At 45.4% G+C, this 23,824-nt stretch overlaps 1 protein-coding gene across 4 annotated transcripts in view; it reads left to right on the top strand.

Annotated features, from left to right (window-relative positions):
- ARHGEF28 (Rho guanine nucleotide exchange factor 28) overlaps window positions 1–23,824 on the top strand; it is a 272,157-nt gene that overhangs the window by 96,515 nt on the left and 151,818 nt on the right. The gene's annotated exons all lie outside the window — the stretch shown is intronic.

Raw genomic sequence — 23,824 nt, 5'->3', positions numbered from 1 at the left:
GTGGGGGGCGGGAATATGTGGTAATGGGGTGGGATTATCTGTGGTAATGTGAGGGGGTGGGATTATGTGTAGTAATGTGGTGGGGTGGCGGGATTATGTGTGGTGGTGGGCGGGATTATGTGTAGTAAAGTGGTGGGGGGGCGGGATTATGTGTGGTAATGTGGTGGGGGTGGGATTATGTGTGGTAGTGTGGTGGGGGGCAGGATTATGTGTGGTAATGTGGTGGGGGCGGGATTATCTGTGGTAATGTGGTGGGGGTGGGATTATGTGTGGTAATGTGGTGGGGGGCGGGAATATGTGGTAATGGGGTGGGATTATCTGTGGTAATGTGGTGAGGGGGCGGGATTATGTGTAGTAATGTGGTGGGGTGGCGGGATTATGTGTGGTGATGTGGTGGGCGGGATTATGTGTGGTAATGTGGTGGGGGTGGGATTATGTGTGGTAGTGTGGTGGGGGGCAGGATTATGTGTGGTAATGTGGTGGGGGCGGGATTATCTGTGGTAATGTGGTGGGGGTGGGAATATGTGTGGTAATGTGGTGGGGGGCGGGAATATGTGGTAATGGGGCGGGATTATGTGTGGTGATGTGGTGGTGGGCGGGATTATGTGTAGTAAAGTGGTGGGGGGGCGGGATTTTGTGTGGTAATGTGGTGGGGGGGCGGGATTATGTGTGGTAATGTGGTGGGGGTGGGATTATGTGTGGTAGTGTGGTGGGGGGCAGGATTATCTGTGGTAATGTGGTGGGGGTGGGATTATGTGTGGTAGTGTGGTGGGGGGCGGGATTATGTGTAGTAATGTGGGGTGGCTGGATTATATGTGGTGGGGCGGGTTTATGCGTGGTAATGTGGTGGGGGGCGGGAATATGTGGTGTAATGTGGTGGGGGCAAGATTATGTGTGGTAATGTGGTGGGGGTCGGGATTATCTGTGGTAATGTGGTGGGGGGCGGGAATATGTGGTAATGGGGTGGGATTATCTGTGGTAATGTGAGGGGGCGGGATTATGTGTAGTAATGTGGTGGTGGGCGGGATTATGTGTAGTAAAGTGGTGGGGGGGCGGGATTTTGTGGTAATGTGGTGGGGGGGCGGGAATATTTGTGGTAATGTGGTGGGGGTGGGATTATGTGTGGTAGTGTGGTGGGGGGCAGGATTATGTGTGGTAATGTGGTGGGGGCGGGATTATCTGTGGTAATGTGGTGGGGGTGGGATTATGTGTGGTAATGTGGTGGGGGGCGGGAATATGTGGTAATGGGGTGGGATTATCTGTGGTAATGTGGTGAGGGGGCGGGATTATGTGTAGTAATGTGGTGGGGTGGCGGGATTATGTGTGGTGATGTGGTGGTGGGCGGGATTATGTGTAGTAAAGTGGTGGGGGGGCGGGATTTTGTGTGGTAATGTGGTGGGGGGCGGGATTATGTGTGGTAATGTGGTGGGGGTGGGATTATGTGTGGTAGTGTGGTGGGGGGCAGGATTATCTGTGGTAATGTGGTGGGGGTGGGATTATGTGTGGTAGTGTGGTGGGGGGCGGGATTATGTGTAGTAATGTGGGGTGGCTGGATTATATGTGGTGGGGCGGGTTTATGCGTGGTAATGTGGTGGGGGGCGGGAATATGTGGTGTAATGTGGGGGCAAGATTATGTGTGGTAATGTGGTGGGGGTCGGGATTATCTGTGGTAATGTGGTGGGGGGTGGGATTATGTGTGGTAATGTGGTGGGGGGCGGGATTATCTGTGGTAATGTGGTGGGGGGCGGGATTATGTGTGGTAATGTGGTGGGGGGCGGGATTATCTGTGGTAATGTGGTTGGGGGCGGGATTATGTGTGATAATGTGGTGGGGGCGGCATTATGTGTGGGAATGTGGGGGGCGGGATTATGTGTGCTGATGTGGTGGGGGGTGGGATTATGTGTGGTGATGGGGTGGGGGGCGGGATTGTCTGTTTTGATGTGGTGCGGATTATGTGTGGTAATGTGGTGGGGGGCGGGATTATGTGTGGTAATGTGGGGGGCGGGATTATGTGTGGTGATGTTGTGGGGGGCGGGATTATGTGTGGTGATGTGGTGGGGGGGCGGGATTATGTGTTGTAATGTTGGGGGGCGGGATTATGTGTGGTGATGTGGTGGGGGGCGGGATTATGTGTGGTGATGTGGTGGGGGGGTGGGATTTGTGGGGGGCGGGATTGTCTGTTTTGATGTGCGGATTGTGTGTGGTAATGGGGTGGGGGGCAGGATTGTGTGTGGTGATGTCGGGGGCGGGATTATGTGTGGTGATGTGGTGGGGCGGGATTTGTGGGGGGCGGGATTGTCTGTTTTGATGTGGTGCGGATTATGTGTGGTAATGTGGTGGGGGGCGGGATTATGTGTGGTAATGTGGGGGGCGGGATTATGTGTGGTGATGTTGTGGGGGGCGGGATTATGTGTGGTGATGTGGTGGGGGGGCGGGATTATGTGTTGTAATGTTGGGGGGCGGGATTATGTGTGGTGATGTGGTGGGGGGCGGGATTATGTGTGGTGATGTGGTGGGGGGGTGGGATTTGTGGGGAGCGGGATTGTCTGTTTTGATGTGCGGATTGTGTGTGGTAATGGGGTGGGGGGCAGGATTGTGTGTGGTGATGTCGGGGGCGGGATTATGTGTGGTGATGTGGTGGGGCGGGATTTGTGGGGGGCGGGATTGTCTGTTTTGATGTGGTGTGGATTGTGTGGTAATGGGGTGGGGGCAGGATTGTGTGTGGTGATGTCGGGGGGCGGATCTACTGTGCAGGGAGCGGGATTAGCGAGTAATCACGATGCCTCTTATATATATATAGATAATGTGTGACCACCATTTAAATATCTGATTTAATTTAAATAAAGCGAGCAAAAGGTTAGTTTCTGTCGCACTGCCGGACAGGAACTGTTCTCAAGAAACGATTCCTAAAGTACATTAAGCCTGCTGCACTCTGCTCCTTGTAAGCTCCCTCTGGGATTCAGGATGAGCCCCCCTGAAACAATTCTCAGACTCTCAATGAACTTCCTTGTGGATTTGTCTGTTTTGTTCTGAGGGGTAAACATTTGTTCAATTAAGAAGAATTATTCCGAGTTTCCGCAGGGGTTCTATAAAAAGGGTTACAGGGATGGGAACATTGTACACAAGTTGATCACTGATACAAAGAAATCTTGAGTGGAATCAATGGTTTTACGTTATGTTTGGTAAAATAAGTGCATCTTCTGGGAAAAAAGCACATAACTGGCAAATGTAAGTACTGTAAATTGCAAGTTGGCAACCATTCTGAAAAAGATGAGAAGGAACAAAAAAGGGCACTGTAGTGAGTGTAGCTGGACAGTGGGCACTGGTAATAGACCCAGCAGAACGCAGCGGGGGCCGTGTCTCAGCCTGATCTTCATTGAGAACAAAAACTTTTGGCTCTGTTGAATTGTATGTACACGACCCTTCTTTCTCCCGGTACACAGCATTTCCGTAGTGCTGTATTTACCCCCTCAAATATATCTACGGTGTTTGCCAGGCCATATGAGTTATCAAACAGCATAGTCGACAATTATTTCATATAACAACGTATGGCAAAAAAAACCCCTAAAACAAATGATGTGTGCCACTTTATATTTCTCGTTCATTTCTTTCCACTCTTCACTTTCCCTGTCTGTCTAGACCAGGCGTCAGCAGCCTGCGGCTCTCCAGCTGTAGTAATACTATAACTCCCAATATACACACCCGGCTGACAGGCTTTGGCAGGCAGGGCATGATGGGAGCTGTAGTTTCATAGCAGCTGGTGTGCTGCAAGTTGCTGATTCCTGTTTTGTGTATAGATATTATAAGTTAGAGAAGAAATTAATCTGATTCTTTAAAGGTGGTGTTGGGTTATTGCAATCTCCTCTTCTAAACAAGCTCATAATAGGTTGTTCTGTTGGTGGGATCCCTAGTGATCAGCTGTGATTTATGGGAAAACCTGTTAGCAAGTGTTAAAACTAAATGCTACTAAAGGGGTACTGCTAAACATTTTTTGGACTGCTCCTGCCCTCATAAACCATAAAGATGAAATGACCAGTGTAGTTCTATTATCTTTAGAATACTTGTATTTCTGTGTGACAGCAGCTGCTCCTCACTGCTCCCCCTGCCATCTGGGACAATACTTTGCATGGCAGAGTGCAGGTCCCACTGTGAGTAACAGCTAGACAAGAAGAGGGCTGCGGCCACGCCCCTTCATCTCTTGCTCCATTGAAGGACAGCAGGGGGCTGGCTTCTGCTGCTACTAAAAGGTAGGAGCAGACCACAACCCCTCTCCTCTTGCTGCAGTGAAGGACATCAGGGGGCTGCCTGCTGCTACTAAAAGCCATGATTAGGCCATGCCCCCTCTTCTCAGTCTGGCTGTTACTCACAGCAGGGAGCTGCACATTGATGTTTGACATATTGTCCCAGTCAGGAGGGGGGAGCAGTGAGGAGCAGCTGCTGTCACACGGAATTACAATATTCTAAAGATAATAGAACTGCACTGGGTATCTCATCTTTATAGATTGAGGGCATGGACCTTGTAACATTTTTTAAAATTTCTTTGGAGTACCCCTTTAAATTAGAATCTTTGACAAGCACATCTGACTGATTTTTATTCAATCCCCCACCCACGTAGAGGGGCTTGTTATGGTTCTCAATGGCAAGAGAACATAGCCCAGCAAACATAAGAACTAGCTCTTGGAAGGATGGAAACTAAACTGACCATGAACTAAACCTGCCGCACAACTAACAGTAGCCGGGTAGCGTAGCCTGCGTTTTATCCCTAGACGCCCAGCGCCGGCCGGAGGACTAACTAATCCTGGCAGAGGAAAATATAGTCCTGGCTCACCTCTAGAGAAATTTCCCCGAAAGGCAGACAGAGGCCCCCACAAATATTGGCGGTGATTTTAGATGAAATGACAAACGTAGTATGAAAATAGGTTTAGCAAGATTGAGGTCCGCTTACTAGATAGCAGGAAGACAGAAAGGGCACTTTCATGGTCAGCTGAAAACCCTATCAAAACACCATCCTGAAATTACTTTAAGACTCTAGTATTAACTCATAACATCAGAGTGGCAATTTCAGATCACAAGAGCTTTCCAGACACAGAAACGAAACTACAGCTGTGAACTGGAACAAAATGCAAAAACAAACAAGGACTAAAGTCCAACTTAGCTGGGAGTTGTCTAGCAGCAGGAACATGCACAGAAAGGCTTCTGATTACAATGTTGACCGGCATGGAAGTGACAGAGGAGCAAGGCTAAATAGCGACTCCCACATCCTGATGGAAACAGGTGAACAGAGAGGATGATGCACACCAGTTAAATTCCACCAGTGGCCACAGGGGGAGCCCAAAATCCAATTTCACAACAGTACCCCCCCCTCAAGGAGGGGGCACCGAACCCTCACCAGAACCACCAGGGCGATCAGGATGAGCCCTATGAAAGGCACGGACCAAATCGGAGGCATGAACATCAGAGGCAGTCACCCAAGAATTATCCTCCTGACCGTATCCCTTCCATTTGACCAGATACTGGAGTTTCCGTCTGGAAACACGGGAGTCCAAGATTTTTTCCACAACGTACTCCAACTCGCCCTCAACCAACACCGGAGCAGGAGGCTCAACGGAAGGCACAACCGGTACCTCATACCTGCGCAATAATGACCGATGAAAAACATTATGAATAGAAAAAGATGCAGGGAGGTCCAAACGGAAGGACACAGGGTTAAGAATCTCCAATATCTTGTACGGGCCGATGAACCGAGGCTTAAACTTGGGAGAAGAAACCCTCATAGGGACAAAACGAGAAGACAACCACACCAAGTCCCCAACACAAAGCCGAGGACCAACCCGACGCCGGCGGTTGGCAAAAAGCTGAGTCTTCTCCTGGGACAACTTCAAATTGTCCACTACCTGCCCCCAAATCTGATGCAACCTCTCCACCACAGCATCCACTCCAGGACATTCCGAAGATTCCACCTGACCAGAAGAAAATCGAGGATGAAACCCCGAATTACAGAAAAAGGGAGACACCAAGGTGGCAGAGCTGGCCCGATTATTGAGGGCAAACTCCGCTAAAGGCAAAAAAGCAACCCAATCATCCTGATCTGCAGACACAAAACACCTCAAATATGTCTCCAAGGTCTGGCCATTAGTCTGAGGATGGAAAGCAGACGAGAAAGACAAATCTATGCCCATCCTAGCACAGAATGCTCGCCAAAATCTAGACACGAATTGGGTACCTCTGTCAGAAACGATATTCTCCGGAATACCATGCAAACGGACCACATTTTGAAAAAACAGAGGAACCAACTCGGAAGAAGAAGGCAACTTAGGCAGGGGAACCAAATGGACCATCTTAGAGAAACGATCACACACCACCCAGATGACAGACATCTTCTGAGAAACAGGAAGATCCGAAATAAAATCCATCGAGATGTGCGTCCAGGGCCTCTTCGGGATAGGCAAGGGCAACAACAATCCACTAGCCCGAGAACAACAAGGCTTGGCCCGAGCGCAAACGTCACAAGACTGCACGAAGCCTCGCACATCTCGAGACAGGGAAGGCCACCAGAAGGACCTTGCCACCAAATCCCTGGTACCAAAGATTCCAGGATGACCTGCCAACGCAGAAGAATGAACCTCAGAAATGACTTTACTGGTCCAATCATCAGGAACAAACAGTCTACCAGGTGGGCAACGATCAGGTCTATCCGCCTGAAACTCCTGCAAGGCCCGCCGCAGGTCTGGAGAAACGGCAGACAATATCACTCCATCCTTAAGGATACCTGTAGGTTCAGAATTACCAGGGGAGTCAGGCTCAAAACTCCTAGAAAGGGCATCCGCCTTAACATTCTTAGAACCCGGCAGGTAGGACACCACAAAATTAAACCGAGAGAAAAACAACGACCAGCGCGCCTGTCTAGGATTCAGGCGTCTGGCGGACTCAAGATAAATTAGATTTTTGTGGTCAGTCAATACCACCACCTGATGTCTAGCCCCCTCAAGCCAATGACGCCACTCCTCAAAAGCCCACTTCATGGCCAAAAGCTCCCGATTCCCAACATCATAATTCCGCTCGGCGGGCGAAAATTTACGCGAGAAAAAAAGCACAAGGTCTCATCACGGAGCAATCGGAACTTCTCTGCGACAAAACCGCCCCAGCTCCGATTTCAGAAGCGTCGACCTCAACCTGAAAAGGAAGAGCAACATCAGGCTGACGCAACACAAGGGCGGAAGAAAAGCGGCGCTTAAGCTCCCGAAAGGCCTCCACAGCAGCAGGGGACCAATCAGCAACATCAGCACCCTTCTTAGTCAAATCAGTCAATGGCTTAACAACATCAGAAAAACCAGCAATAAATCGACGATAAAAGTTAGCAAAGCCCAAAAATTTCTGAAGACTCTTAAGAGAAGAGGGTTGCGTCCAATCACAAATAGCCTGAACCTTGACAGGATCCATCTCGATGGAAGAGGGGGAAAAAATATATCCCAAAAAGGAAATCTTTTGAACCCCAAAAACGCACTTAGAACCCTTCACACACAAGGAATTAGACCGCAAAACCTGAAAAACCCTCCTGACCTGCTGGACATGAGAGTCCCAGTCATCCGAAAAAATCAAAATATCATCCAGATACACAATCATAAATTTATCCAAATAATCACTGAAAATGTCATGCATAAAGGACTGAAAGACTGAAGGGGCATTTGAAAGACCAAAAGGCATCACCAAATACTCAAAGTGGCCCTCGGGCGTATTAAATGCGGTTTTCCACTCATCCCCCTGCTTAATTCGCACCAAATTATACGCCCCACGGAGATCTATCTTAGAGAACCACTTGGCCCCCTTTATGCGAGCAAACAAATCAGTCAGCAGTGGCAACGGATATTGATATTTAACCGTGATTTTATTCAAAAGCCGATAATCAATGCACGGCCTCAAAGAGCCATCTTTCTTAGCCACAAAGAAAAAACCGGCTCCTAAGGGAGATGACGAAGGACGAATATGTCCCTTTTCCAAGGACTCCTTTATATATTCTCGCATAGCAGCATGCTCAGGCACAGACAGATTAAATAAACGACCCTTAGGGTATTTACTACCCGGAATCAAATCTATGGCACAATCGCACTCCCGGTGCGGAGGTAATGAACCAAGCTTAGGTTCTTCAAAAACGTCACGATATTCAGTCAAGAATTCAGGAATCTCAGAGGGAATAGATGATGAAATGGAAACCACAGGTACGTCCCCATGCGTCCCCTTACATCCCCAGCTTAACACAGACATAGCTTTCCAGTCAAGGACTGGGTTATGAGATTGCAGCCATGGCAATCCAAGCACCAACACATCATGTAGGTTATACAGCACAAGAAAGCGAATAATCTCCTGGTGATCCGGATTAATCCGCATAGTTACTTGTGTCCAGTATTGTGGTTTATTGCTAGCCAATGGGGTGGAGTCAATCCCCTTCAGGGGTATAGGAGTTTCAAGAGGCTCCAAATCATACCCACAGCGTTTGGCAAAGGACCAATCCATAAGACTCAAAGCGGCGCCAGAGTCGACATAGGCATCCGCGGTAATAGATGATAAAGAACAAATCAGGGTCACAGAAAGAATAAACTTAGACTGTAAAGTGCCAATTGAAACAGACTTATCAAGCTTCTTAGTACGCTTAGAGCATGCTGATATAACATGAGTTGAATCACCGCAATAGAAGCACAACCCATTTTTTCGTCTAAAATTCTGCCGTTCACTTCTGGACAGAATTCTATCACATTGCATATTCTCTGGCGTCTTCTCAGTAGACACCGCCAAATGGTGCACAGGTTTGCGCTCCCGCAGACGCCTATCGATCGGGATAGCCATTGTCATGGACTCATTCAGACCCGCAGGCACAGGGAACCCCACCATAACATCCTTAATGGCATCAGAGAGACCCTCTCTGAAATTCGCCGCCAGGGCGCACTCATTCCACTGAGTAAGCACAGCCCATTTACGGAATTTCTGGCAGTATATTTCAGCTTCGTCTTGCCCCTGAGATAGGGACATCAAGGCCTTTTCCGCCTGAAGTTCTAACTGAGGTTCCTCATAAAGCAACCCCAAGGCCAGAAAAAACGCATCCACATTGAGCAACGCAGGATCCCCTGGAGCCAATGCAAAAGCCCAATCCTGAGGGTCGCCTCGGAGCAAGGAAATCACAATCCTGACCTGCTGAGCAGGATCTCCAGCAGAGCGAGATTTCAGGGACAAAAACAACTTGCAATTATTTTTGAAATTTTGAAAGCAAGATCTATTCCCCGAGAAAAATTCAGGCAAAGGAATTCTAGGTTCAGATATAGGAACATGAACAACAAAATCTTGTAAATTTTTAACTTTCGTGGTGAGATTATTCAAACCTGCAGCTAAACTCTGAATATCCATTTTAAACAGGTGAACACAGAGCCATTCCAGGATTAGAAGGAGAGAGAGAGAGAAAGGCTGCAATATAGGCAGACTTGCAAGAGATTCAATTACAAGCACACTCAGAACTGAGAAGAAAAAAAAAAAAAAAAAATCTTCAGCAGACTTCTCTTTTCTCTCCTTTCTCTGTCAATTAATTTAACCCTTTTTGGGCCGGTCAAACTGTTATGGTTCTCAATGGCAAGAGAACATAGCCCAGCAAACATAAGAACTAGCTCTTGGAAGGATGGAAACTAAACTGACCATGAACTAAACCTGCCGCACAACTAACAGTAGCCGGGTAGCGTAGCCTGCGTTTTATCCCTAGACGCCCAGCGCCGGCCGGAGGACTAACTAATCCTGGCAGAGGAAAATATAGTCCTGGCTCACCTCTAGAGAAATTTCCCCGAAAGGCAGACAGAGGCCCCCACAAATATTGGCGGTGATTTTAGATGAAATGACAAACGTAGTATGAAAATAGGTTTAGCAAGATTGAGGTCCGCTTACTAGATAGCAGGAAGACAGAAAGGGCACTTTCATGGTCAGCTGAAAACCCTATCAAAACACCATCCTGAAATTACTTTAAGACTCTAGTATTAACTCATAACATCAGAGTGGCAATTTCAGATCACAAGAGCTTTCCAGACACAGAAATGAAACTACAGCTGTGAACTGGAACAAAATGCAAAAACAAACAAGGACTAAAGTCCAACTTAGCTGGGAGTTGTCTAGCAGCAGGAACATGCACAGAAAGGCTTCTGATTACAATGTTGACCGGCATGGAAGTGACAGAGGAGCAAGGCTAAATAGCGACTCCCACATCCTGATGGAAACAGGTGAACAGAGAGGATGATGCACACCAGTTAAATTCCACCAGTGGCCACAGGGGGAGCCCAAAATCCAATTTCACAACAGGGGCTTTAATGGTTAGTTTTCACTGTATGATTTGCAGCCTAAAACGATCGCCTTTTGACTATATGTTAATAGTCTGTTTGGACAGGCTGATCCAGATGACTGTTCACAAATGATCACTAGTAAATTATGCAGAGACTGTTCTTGTTCTCGGCAGCAAATGTTTACACTGGACTATGTGCTGCTGAGAACAAAGAGTACTGTAAGAACATTGTAACCTTTGAACGAGTTGTTTTCTCGTTTGTTGGGTGATCGTCAGCCTCTTTAAGCCATGTTCACACGTTGCGGTTTTTACCGCGGAACCGCAGCGATTTTGCCGCTGCGGGTCCGCTGCAGTTTCCATTGCGTTTACATTTACATGTAAACCTATGTAAACCGCAAACCGCTGTGCACATGCTGCAGAAAAAACCGCGCGGAAACGCAGCGGTTTATATTCCGCAGCATGTCACTTCTTTCTGCGGAACTGCAGCGGTTCTGCACCCATACACCTCCATTGTGAGGGTCAAACCCGCAGTAAAACCCGCAGATGAAAAAATATCTGCGGGTTTTCTGCGGTTTTGGGTGTAGAAACTGCTGCAGCAGGAAGTGCGGGGAAGCGGGAGGAAGTGCGTGGGCGGAGTGTGACCGTCAGCATGGAGGCATGTACAGTTATATGAAAAAGTTTGGGCACCCCTATTAATCTTAAGCTTAATGTTTTATAAAAATAGTTTTTTTTTTGCAACAGCTATTTCAGTTTCATATATCTAATAACTGTTGGACACAGTAATGTTTCTGCCTTGAAATGAGGTTTATTGTACTAACAGAAAATGTGCAATCTGCATTCAAACAAAATTTGACAGGTGCATAAGTATGGGCACCTCACCAGAAAAGTGACATTAATATTTAGTAGATCCTCCTTTTGCAAAAATAACAGCCTCTAGTCACTTCCTGTAGCTTTTAATGAGTTCCTGGATGAAGGTATTTTTGACCATTCCTCTTTACAAAACAATTCCAGTTCAGTTAAGTTTGATGGTCGCCGAGCATGGACAGCCCTCTTCAAATGATCCCACAGATGTTCAATGATATTCAGGTCTGGGGACTGGGATGGCCATTCCAGAACAGTGTAATTGTTCCTCTGCATGAATGCCTGAGCAGATTTGGAGCGGTGTTTTGGATCATTGTCTTGCTGAAAGATCCATCCCCTGTGTAACTTCAACTTTGTCACTGATTCATGAACATTATTGTCAAGAATCTGCTGATACTGAGAGGAATCCATGTGTCCCTCAACTTTAACAAGATTCCCAGTGCCGGCATTGGCCACACAGCACCAAAGCATGATGGAACCTCCACCAAATTTTACTGTGGGTAGCAAGTGTTTTTCTTGGAATGCTGTGTTTTTTTGCCGCCATGCATAACACCTTTTTGTATGACCAAACAACTCAATCTTGATTTCATCAGTCCACAGGTGTTGTGGATTCTGTTTGTGGGCTCCCTCTGGTGGTTACTGCTGGTACTGGGTGACTTTGGTGGGTTGCGGCCTTTGGTTTCCACCTGTCCATCAGAGGCTGGGTGTTTCCTATTTTACCTGGCCTTTCTGTCATTTCCCTTGCCGGCTATCAATGTGTTCAGATGTGCTCTGTTTGGTTCCTGCCTACCTGCTCCCAGATCTTTCAGGATAAGCTAAGTTCTGATTTTCAGTTGTTTGGTTTTTGGTCCTGCTTGCTTAGAATGTCTCTATGCTAGCTGGTTGCTCTAGTGGACTGAGGTTCTCCCCATGTGCCATGAGTTGGCACATGGGTTCTTGTAACCTCAGGATGGTTTTTTTGATTAGGGTTTTTTGCTGACCGCTCAGTCCCCTTTTGTATCATTCTGCTTTCTAGTTTTCAGCGGGCCTCAATTTGCTAAAACTATATACATCATCTCTATGTGTGTGCCTTCCTCTCATTTCACCATCAATACTTGTGAGGGGGCAACTATACCTTTTGGGGTTAATTCCTCTGGAGGCAAGTGAGGTCTTTGTTTTCTCTGCAGTACTAGTTAGCTCTTAGGCTGGTGCGTGGCGTCTAGAACCAACGTAGGCACGCTCCCTGGCTATCTCTAGTTGCGTTTGTCAGGCGTAGGGCAGCGGTCAGCCCAGGTTCCATCACCCTAGAGCTCGTCCGATATTTTTATACTTTGCTTGTCCTGAGCTATCCCTAGCCATTGGGGATTCATGACACACAGGACCTTCTTCCAAAAAGAAATTGGCTATTCCAAATGTGCTTTTGCATACCTCAGCCGACTCTGTTTGTGGCGTGCTTGCAGAAACGGCTTCTTTCGCATCACTCTCCCATACAGCTTCTCCTTGTGCAAAGTGCGTTGTATAGTTGACCGATGCACAGTGACACCATCTGCAGCAAGTTGATGCTGCAGCTCTCTGGAGGTGGTCTGAGGATTGTCCTTAACTGATCTCACCATTCTTCTTCTCTGCCTTTCTGATGTTTTTCTTGGCCTGCCACTTCTGGCCTTAACAAGAACTGTACCTGTGTTCTTCCATTTCCTTACTATGTTCCTCACAGTGGAAATTGACAGGTTAAATCTCTGAGACAGCTTTATGTATCCTTCCCCTGAACAACTATGTTGAATAATCTTTGTTTTCAGATCATTTGACAGTTGTTTTGAGGAGCCCATGATGCCACTCTTCAGAGGAGATTCAAACAGGAGAGCAACTTGCAAGTGGCCACTTTAAGTAGCTGTTCTCATGATTGCATACACCTAGCTATGAAGTTCAAAGCTCAATGAGGTTACAAAACCAAAAAAGTGCTTTAGTAAGTCAGTAAAAAGTAGGTAGGAGTATTTAAAACAAGAAAATGATAAGGGTGCCCATACTTATGCACCTGTCAAATTTTGTTTGAATGCAGATTGCACATTTTCTGTTAGTACAATAAACCTCATTTCAAGGCAGAAATATTACTGTGTCCAACAGTTATTAGATATATGAAACTGAAATAGCTGTTGCAAAAAAAACAATTTTTATAAAACATTAAGCTTAAGATTAACCCCTTCCCGACATTTGACGTACTATCCCGTCGAGGTGGGGTGGGCCCGTATGACCGCCGACGGGATAGTACGTCATCATCGATCAGCGGCGCTCACGGGGGGAGCGCGGCCGATCGCGGCCGGGTGTCAGCTGCATATCGCAGCTGACATCCGGCACTATGTGCCAGGAGCGGTCACGGACCGCCCCCGGCACATTAACCCCCGGCACACCGCGATCAAACATGATCGCAGTGTACCGGCGGTATAGGGAAGCATCGCGCAGGGAGGGGGCTCCCTGCGGGCTTCCCTGAGACCCCCGGAGCAACGCGATGTGATCGCGTTGCTGCGAGGGTCTCCTACCTCCCTCCTCGCCGCAGGTCCCGGATCCAAGATGGCCGCGGCATCCGGGTCCTGCAGGGAGGGAGGTGGCTTACCGAGTGTCTGCTCAGAGCAGACACTTGGAAAGCCTGCAGCCCTGCACAGCAGATCGTCGATCTGGCAGAGTGCTGTGCACACTGCCAGATCAATGATCTGTGATGTCCCCCCCTGGGACAAAGTAAAAAAGTAAAAAAAAAATTTTTCCACATGTGTAAAAAAAAATAAAAAAAAAATTCCTAAATAAATAATAATAAAAAAAATATATTATTCCCATAAATACATTTCTTTATCTAAATAAAAAAAACAAAACAATAAAAGTACACATATTTAGTATCGCCGCGTCCGTAACGACCCAACCTATAAAACTGCCCCACTAGTTAACCCCTTCAGTAAACACCGTAAGAAAAAAAAAAAAAAAACGAGGCAAAAAACAACGCTTTATTACCATACCGCCGAACAAAAAGTGGAATAACACACGATCAAAAAGACTGATATAAATATCCATGGTACCGCTGAAAACGTCATCTTGTCCCGCAAAAAAAAAGCCGCCATACAGCATCATCAGCAAAAAAATAAAAAAGTTATAGTCCTGAGAATAAAGCGATACCAAAATAATTATTTTTTCTATATTTTAGTTTTTATCGTATAAAAGCGCCAAAACATAAAAAAATGATATAAATGAGATATCGCTGTAATCGTACTGACCCGACGAATAAAACTGCTTTATCAATTTTACCAAACGCGGAACGGTATAAACGCCTCTCCCAAAAGAAATTCATGAATAGCAGGTTTTTGGTCATTCTGCCTCACAAAAATCGGAATAAAAAGCGATCAAAAATGGTCACGTGTCCGAAAATGTTACCAATAAAAACGTCAACTCGTCCCGCAAAAAACAAGACCTCACATGACTCTGTGGAGCAAAATGTGGAAAAATTATAGGTCTCAAAATGTGGAGACGCAAAAACTTTTTTGCTATAAAAAGCGTCGCTGGTTTCACACTTGCGTTTTTGTCTGCAGCGTTTTTTGCACAAAAAAACGCATGCGTTTTTTCCCTATATTTGACATTGAAAACGCATGCGGTTTTTTTGTACGCGTTTGGTCGCGTTTTCAAACGCATGCGGTTTTTTTCTGCATGCGTTCATTTTCAGAAATACAACCTGCAGTATTTTCTTGCGTTTTTAAGCACATGCGTTTGTTTGCGTTAAAAACGCATGCATTTTTATCGAAAAAAAACAGAAAACACACTGAAAAGCCACCCACCACCATCAAGGTGATAAAGGGATCCAAACCCTAACCCTAACTCTACCCCTAACCTCACCCCTAACCGTTTAATGAACATTTTCTGACAGTCATAGTGCCACGTATTTCAGTGCCACGTATTTCAGTGCCACGTATTTCAGTGCCACGTATTTCAGTGCCACGTATTTCTGTGCCACGTATCACGTATTTCAGTGCCACGTGTTTCAGTGCCACGTATTTCAGTGCCACGTATCACGTATTTCAGTGCCACAAATTTTAGTACCACGTATTTCAGTGCCACGTATTTCAGTGCCACGTATTTCAGTGCCACGTATTTCAGTGCCACGTGTTTCAGTGCCACGTGTTTCAGTGCCACGTATTTAAGTGCCACGTATCACATATTTCAGTGCCACGTATTTAAGTGCCACGTATTTCAGTGCCACGTATTTCAGTGCCACGTATTTCAGTGCCACGTATCACATATTTCAGTGCCACGTATTTAAGTGCCACGTATTTCAGTGCCACATATTTCAGTGCCACGTATCACGTATTTCAGTGCCACGTGTTTCAGTGCCACGTATTTCAGTGCCACGTATTTCAGTGCCACATATTTCAGTGCCACGTATTTCAGTGCCACGTATTTTAGGGCCACGTATTTCAGTGCCACGTGTTTCAGTGCCACGTGTTTCAGTGCCACGTGTTTCAGTGCCACGTGTTTCAGTGCCACGTATTTAAGTGCCACGTATTTAAGTGCCACGTATTTCAGTGCCACGTATTTCAGTGCCACGTATTTCAGTGCCACGTATCACGTATTTCAGTGCCACGTGTTTCAGTGCCACGTATTTAAGTGCCACGTATCACGTATTTCAGTGCCACGTATTTCAGTGCCACGTATTTCAGTGCCACGTATTTCAGTGCCACGTATTTCAGTGCCACGTATTTTAGTGACACGTATTTTAGTGACACGTATTTCAGTCACGTTTAGGGTTAGGGTGAGGGGTAGGGTTAGGGTTAGGGCTAGGGTTGGAGGTAAAGTTAGGGTTAGGGTTTGGATTACATTTACGTTTGGATTAGGGTTGGGATTAGAATTATGGGTGTGTCAGGGCTAGGGGTGTGGTTAGGGTTACCGTTGGGATTAGGGTTAGGGGTGTGTTTGGGTTAGGGTTTCAGGTAGAATTGGGGAGTTTCCACTGTCCAGGCACATCAGGGGCTCTCCAAGCGCGACATGGCGTCCAATCTCAATTCCAGCCAATTCTGCGTTGAAAAAGTAAAACAGTGCTCCTTCCCTTCCGAGCTCTCCCGTGCGCCCAAAAAGGGGTTTACCCCAACATATGTGTTATCAGCGTACTCGGGACAAATTGAACAACAACTTCTGGGGTCCAAGTTCTCTTGTTATCCTTAGGAAAATAAAAATTTGGGGGGCTAAAAATCATTTTTGTGGGAAAAAAAAAGATGTTTTATTTTCACGGCTCTGCGTTATAAACTGTAGTGAAACACTTGGGGGTTCAAAGTTCTCACAACACATCTAGATAAGTTCCTTGGGAGGTCTAGTTTCCAATATGGGGTCACTTGTGGGGGGTTTGTACTGTTTGGGTACATCAGGGGCTCTGCAAATGCAACGTGACGCCTGCAGACCAATCCATTTAAGGCTGCATTCCAAATGGCGCTCCTTCCCTTCCGAGCTCTGTCATGCACCCAAACAGTGGTTCCCCCCCACATATGGGGTATCAGCGTACTCAGGACAAATTGGACAACAACTTTTGGGGTCTAATTTATCCTGTTACCCTTGTAAAAATACAAAACTGGGGGCTAAAAAATCATTTTTGTGAAAAAAAAAAAGAATTTTTATTTTCACGGCTTTGCGCTATAAACTTTAGTGAAACACTTGGGGGTTCAAAGTTCTCAAAACACATCTAGATAAGTTCCTTGGGAGGTCTAGTTTCCAATATGGGGTCACTTGTGGGGGGTTTGTACTGTTTGGGTACATCAGGGGCTCTGCAAATGCAACGTGACGGCTGCTGACCAATCCATTTAAGTCTGCATTCCAAATGGCGCTCCTTCCCTTCCGAGCTCTGTCATGCGCCCAAACAGTGGTTCCCCCCCACATATGGGGTATCAGCGTACTCAGGACAAATTGGAAAACAAATTTTGGGGTCCAATTTATTCTGTTACCCTTGTAAAAATACAAAGCTGGGTGCTAAAAAATCATTTTTGAGAAAAAAAATAAAAATTATTTTCACGGCTCTGCGTTATAATCTGTAGTGAAACACTTGGGGGTTCAAAGCTCTCAAAACACATCTAGATAAGATCCTTAGGGGGTCTGCTTTCCAAAATGGTGTCACTTGTAGGGAGTTTCAATGTTTAGGCACATCAGGGGCTCTCCAAACGCAACATGGCGTCCCATCTCAATTCCAGTCAATTTTGCATTGAAAAGTCAAATGGCGCTCCTTCCCTTCCAAGCTCTGCCATGCGCCCAAACAATGGTTTACACCCACATATGGGGTATCATCGTACTCAGGACAAATTGGCCAACATTTTTTGGGGTCCAATTTCTTCTCTTACCCTTGGGAAAATAAAAAATTGGGGGCGAAAAGATCATTTTTGTGAAAAAATATGATTTTTTATTTTTACGGCTCTGCATTATAAACTTCTGTGAAGCACTTGGTGGGTCAAAGTGCTCACCACACATCTAGATAAGTTCCTTAGGGGGTCTACTTTCCAAAATGGTGTCACTTGTAGGGAGTTTCAATGTTTAGGCACATCAGAGGCTCTCCAAACGCAACATGGCGTCCCATCTCAATTCCAGTCAATTTTGCATTGAAAAGTCAAATGGCGCTCCTTCCCTTCCAAGCTCTGCCATGCGCCCAAACAATGGTTTACACCCACATATGGGGTATCATCGTACTCAGGACAAATTGGCCAACATTTTTTGGGGTCCAATTTCTTCTCTTACCCTTGGGAAAATAAAAAATTGGGGGCGAAAAGATCATTTTTGTGAAAAAATATGATTTTTTATTTTTACGGCTCTGCATTATAAACTTCTGTGAAGCACTTGGTGGGTCAAAGTGCTCACCACACATCTAGATAAGTTCCTTAGGGGGTCTACTTTCCAAAATGGTGTCACTTGTAGGGAGTTTCAATGTTTAGGCACATCAGGGGCTCTCCAAACGCAACATGGCGTCCCATCTCAATTCCAGTCAATTTTGCATTGAAAAGTCAAATGGCGCTCCTTCCCTTCCAAGCTCTGCCATGCGCCCAAACAATGGTTTACACCCACATATGGGGTATCATCGTACTCAGGACAAATTGGCCAACATTTTTTGGGGTCCAATTTCTTCTCTTACCCTTGGGAAAATAAAAAATTGGGGGCGAAAAGATCATTTTTGTGAAAAAATATGATTTTTTATTTTTACGGCTCTGCATTATAAACTTCTGTGAAGCACTTGGTGGGTCAAAGTGCTCACCACACATCTAGATAAGTTCCTTAGGGGGTCTACTTTCCAAAATGGTGTCACTTGTAGGGAGTTTCAATGTTTAGGCACATCAGAGGCTCTCCAAACGCAACATGGCGTCCCATCTCAATTCCAGTCAATTTTGCATTGAAAAGTCAAATGGCGCTCCTTCCCTTCCAAGCTCTGCCATGCGCCCAAACAATGGTTTACACCCACATATGGGGTATCATCGTACTCAGGACAAATTGGCCAACATTTTTTGGGGTCCAATTTCTTCTCTTACCCTTGGGAAAATAAAAAATTGGGGGCGAAAAGATCATTTTTGTGAAAAAATATGATTTTTTATTTTTACGGCTCTGCATTATAAACTTCTGTGAAGCACTTGGTGGGTCAAAGTGCTCACCACACATCTAGATAAGTTCCTTAGGGGGTCTACTTTCCAAAATGGTGTCACTTGTAGGGAGTTTCAATGTTTAGGCACATCAGGGGCTCTCCAAACGCAACATGGCGTCCCATCTCAATTCCAGTCAATTTTGCATTGAAAAGTCAAATGGCGCTCCTTCCCTTCCAAGCTCTGCCATGCGCCCAAACAATGGTTTACACCCACATATGGGGTATCATCGTACTCAGGACAAATTGCACAACATTTTTTGGGGTCCAATTTCTTCTCTTACCCTTGGGAAAATAAAAAATTGGGGGCGAAAAGATCATTTTTGTGAAACAATATGATTTTTTATTTTTACGGCTCTGCATTATAAACTTCTGTGAAGCACTTGGTGGGTCAAAGTGCTCACCACACATCAAGATAAGTTCCTTAGGGGGTCTACTTTCCAAAATGGTGTCACTTGTAGGGGGTTTCAGTGTTTAGGCACATCAGGGGCTCTCCAAACGCAACATGGCGTCCCATCTCAATTCCAGTCAATTTTGCATTGAAAAGTCAAATGGCGCTCCTTTCCTTCCGAGCTCTGCCATACGCCCAAACAGTGGTTTACCCCCACATATGGGGTATCAGCGTACTCAGGACAAATTGTACAACAACTTTGGGGGTCCATTTTCTCCTGTTACCCTTGGTAAAATAAAACAAATTGGAGCTGAAATAAATTTTGTGTGAAAAAAAGTTAAATGTTCATTTTTATTTAAACATTCCAAAAATTCCTGTGAAACACCTGAAGGGTTAATAAACTTCTTGAATGTGGTTTTGAGCACCTTGAGGGGTGCAGTTTTTAGAATGGTGTCACACTTGGGTATTTTCTATCATATAGACCCCTCAAAATGACTTCAAATGAGATGTGGTCCCTAAAAAAAAATGGTGTTGTAAAAATGAGAAATTGCTGGTCAACTTTTAACCCTTATAACTCCGTCACAAAAAAAAATTTTGGTTCCAAAATTGTACTGATGTAAAGTAGACATGTGGGAAATGTTACTTATTAAGTATTTTGCGTGACATATGTCTGTGATTTAAGGGCATAAAAATTCAAAGTTGGAAAATTGCAAAATTTTCAAAATTTTCGCCAAATTTCCATTTTTTTCACAAATAAACGCAAGTTATATCGAATAAATTTTACCACTAACATGAAGTACAATATGTCACGAGAAAACAATGTCAGAATCGCCAAGATCCGTCAAAGCGTTCCAGAGTTATAGCCTCATAAAGGGACAGTGGTCAGAATTGTAAAAATTGGCCCGGTCATTAACGTGCAAACCACCCTTGGGGGTGAAGGGGTTAATAGGGGTGCCCAAACATTTTCATGTAACTGTATGTGTGTGTGTGTGTGTGTGTGTGTGTGTGTGTGTATGTATGTGAAGTCTGTGTGTGTGCGTCTTTCTGTGTCTGTGTGTGTGTGTGTGTGTGTGTGTGTGTCCCCATGCAACCATAGTGCCACCCAATTGTGCTAAGTCGCCGTATGGGACTACTACTCCCATCCGATATTAGGATGGGAGAGTTGTCCCTGTGTCCGGCGACTTAGCACAATTGTCAGTAAAACACAAACACATACACATACAATAAACGTAACATGCATGACAGACATTACATACAACATATAACATAGAGTATATACTCACCATACAGCACACTGGTACGCGAAGCCCTCGGTCCCCTAGGGAAAAAGTCAGAAAAAAATAAACCAAATCCATACTCCCTGTCCGCAGAATCCAATACCGAGTGTCCCACGCCGATCGCTTGCTCTCCGGCGATACACTGCCAGGAGCGAAGCTAATAGCAGTGTATCGCGTCCTTTACCGGAGTTCAGCGGCTCTGGCGTCTCTCGGCATTAGAGCTGCGTGTGAACTTTCCAACGCAGCACTGCCATAAAGCGAGAGTACCGGGGTCAGTGAACGCCGGTAAACTCTCGCGCATGCGCAGTTACACACCGACAGGAGCCGGAGCTCCTGTCAGTGTGTTGCTGCAGCTGTGGAGAGCAGACACATCTCCGGATGTGTCTGCTCTCGATGGCAGATCGTCGTGGGACCCTCGTTGGATTTCTTCGGACAGGGCCAGGGAGTATGAATTTGGTTTGTTTTTTTATTTCTTTTGCAGGTCGAGGGTCTTCAGATGGATTGAGCGTATAATAAAGGGTTTGTCAAAAAGTGGGTGTCTTTATTTCATCAAAATATTTTTTTCTAGTGTCTGTGTTTTTTTTAACCCTTTAATAGGATTAATAATGGATAGGCGTCTTATTGACGCCTCTCCATTATTAATCTGGCTTAATGCCACCTTACAATAGCAATGTGACATTAACCCCTTATTACCCCATATCCCACCGCTACACGGGAGTGGGAAGAGAGGGGCTAAGTGCCGGAATTGGCACATCTTTTAGATGCGCCTTTTCTGGGGCGGCTGTGGGCTTCTATTTGTAGCCAGGGGGGGCAAATATCTATGGCCCCTTTCCTAGGCTATGAATATAAGCCCACAGCTGTCTGCGTAGCCTTTCTGGCCTAAAAATATAGGGGGACCCCAATACTTTTTTGGGGGGGCTCTCCCTATATTTGAGAGCCATAAAGGCTACGCAGACATCTGTGGGCTTAATATTCATGGCCTGGGAACAGCCAGGGGTATTTTAACCCCTTCCCAGGCCAAAAATATTGGCCCACAGCTGTCTGCTTAACCTTTCTGGCCTAAAGATACAGGGGGACCCTATGCCATTTTTTTTTTTGGGTCCCCCTATATATTTATTTAACCTTTTAATAGGATTAATAATGGATAGGTGTCTTATTGACGGCTCTCCATTATTAACCGGGCTTAATGCCACCTTACAATAGCAAGGTGGCATTAACCCCTCATTACCCCATATCCCACCACTACACGGGAGTGGGAAGAGAGGGGTTAAGTGCCGGAATTGGCGCATCTCATTTTGATGTTTTCGCAGGGTTGGACAAGGAAATGACATCATGTGGTTTTTTTCCCACTGCAGTTCAAGCTTTATTTGTGTCAAAAACACAGACAATCTGCAGGGAAAAACGCATCAAAAACCGCACTAAAAACCGCACCTGCGTTTTCTGCCAAGATCTGCGGTTTTTAGTGCAGAAAAATCCGCAGGAAAATCTGCAACGTGTGCACATAGCTGTGATGCAGGAATGTAAGTGATCCCTATGTCAGAACTGTGGCTCTATAAACAATATAGACTGACACGTTTTATTGTTTGTAGAAAACCTTTTTCTATACTTTGCTGATAAACTTGTGTGAGATGTGGATAGCACAGAAAACATTAAAAAATAATGAGCTTTGTCTTTTCCCTCTCTCTATATCTTCTCTTTACCTTACAGTAGCACTTGTAAAATTCACATTACAAAGTAATCGTCTACTTCCCAGAACTGGTGCCAGTGCACTAACTAACCATGATGGGTGTATTCCTTGTTCACCTTCTGTATATCTGTGTATAAGCGTCCATTTACACTGCAGTTTGTTTTAAGCTACCACTGACTGACAACATGTTTGCCAGTTAGCTGTCATTTAATAGTCTGGTTACAGCGGCAGATGGGCACAGAGCGATCTGCTCTGCACCATTCATCGTGCATAGCCTGCAGTTATTCTCGGCAGCTCATACACAGAACAAAAGATAATTTCACCTGATGGATGAACATTTTGCTTGTTTGGATTATCATCAGCCTGCAAAATTTAGCAAAAACTTGCTGACAGATTCCCTCTGAGAACGAAGGATCCTTCTAGCTGACACACCACCATTGTTTAAAAATAAATTGGCCGTCTTTGATTTTCTTTCTTTTTTTTTGCCCCAAAATGGACAAGTCACATTAAAGGAAAGTTGTTCATCTATAATCAATCTTTTGTTGTAAGATTATTCCCAGAAAGATCGCTCATTTGGCGCACGGTGTCGTTGAACAGCTATAATGGGCGGTATGGCTAATATGTGTATGGGGTGTATGGCTGTCTCACTATTGTGACTGTGCGTCAAATGATCGTTTGACCCACAACATACATTAGACTAATGTGTACAGTGTCCTTAAGCTAAGGTCATGTGAATGTATTTTGGGTCTGTGTGTTTTTCTGTAAGCACACGCATTATTTCCAATCATTGTGGTGCGGACTGACAGTGTGTATGGAAAAAGGGAAAAAAATTCTAAGTAGGTGTTAATAGTTTCATTCATTTTTAAAATTATATTTGCCGATAGATTTCAATGGGTTGTACAAAAAAAATGATACTGGTATCATACATGTGATTTTTGTTTTTAACGGATTCATGACAGAGATGATATAGGAAATTGTATCAGGTATAGATGAGGGGATCGATTTGCAGGAGTCCGGTCCAGTGTCCAGGTCAATGGTACCTAGCGGCTAGATAGGAGGCCTGCGAGCCTCTTACCTTTCAGTGACCCGACTTGTCTTTTGATTTGGTCATGGCTGGCAGAGCGTCATCTGTGTGAAATCTAATCAAATGTCTTGTTCTGCAAGACCGACCGATTGATGATCTCTCCTGGAGATAGGGCCTCAACATCAGATCGGTGGCGGTCCAACAGCCGCAACCCTCACCGATCAGCTCTTATCGGCACCAGCCGCACACTGTACAGAGCCAGGACAGCCCAGTCCGATCACTTTGTAGTTGTCTTTATCGGATGCTGAACCTAAGCATCTATTCCTTCAATAAGACCTATGAAAAAATCCACATCTGGAGTAATGCCAGGATCCCTCAAAAAATATCCTCAAGAAACACTGTGGAGCTATTACTTGGCCCTGTTACTGCAAAAAAATAAAAACAAAAAACCCATCTTAGAAGCTGTAAGATGTCTGTAGAACCCCGTCTTACACAAGAGCTGTAGATGAGTGACTGTTGGCATGGGCCCAGCAGTGCGGCCTCCAGCATTCTCCACCGAAGTTGCCTGTAATTACTAGCTGCCATTCAGCGGTAATGAGCAAGATCGGGTCAGTTAACCCCTTAGAGGCCACAGTCAAAATTTTGCACAGTACCTGAAGGTGC

This window comes from Ranitomeya variabilis, chromosome 1 (assembly GCF_051348905.1).
Source record: "Ranitomeya variabilis isolate aRanVar5 chromosome 1, aRanVar5.hap1, whole genome shotgun sequence".
NCBI classification, from domain to species: Eukaryota; Metazoa; Chordata; class Amphibia; order Anura; family Dendrobatidae; genus Ranitomeya; species Ranitomeya variabilis.
This window is presented reverse-complemented; position numbering and strand designations above follow the sequence as displayed.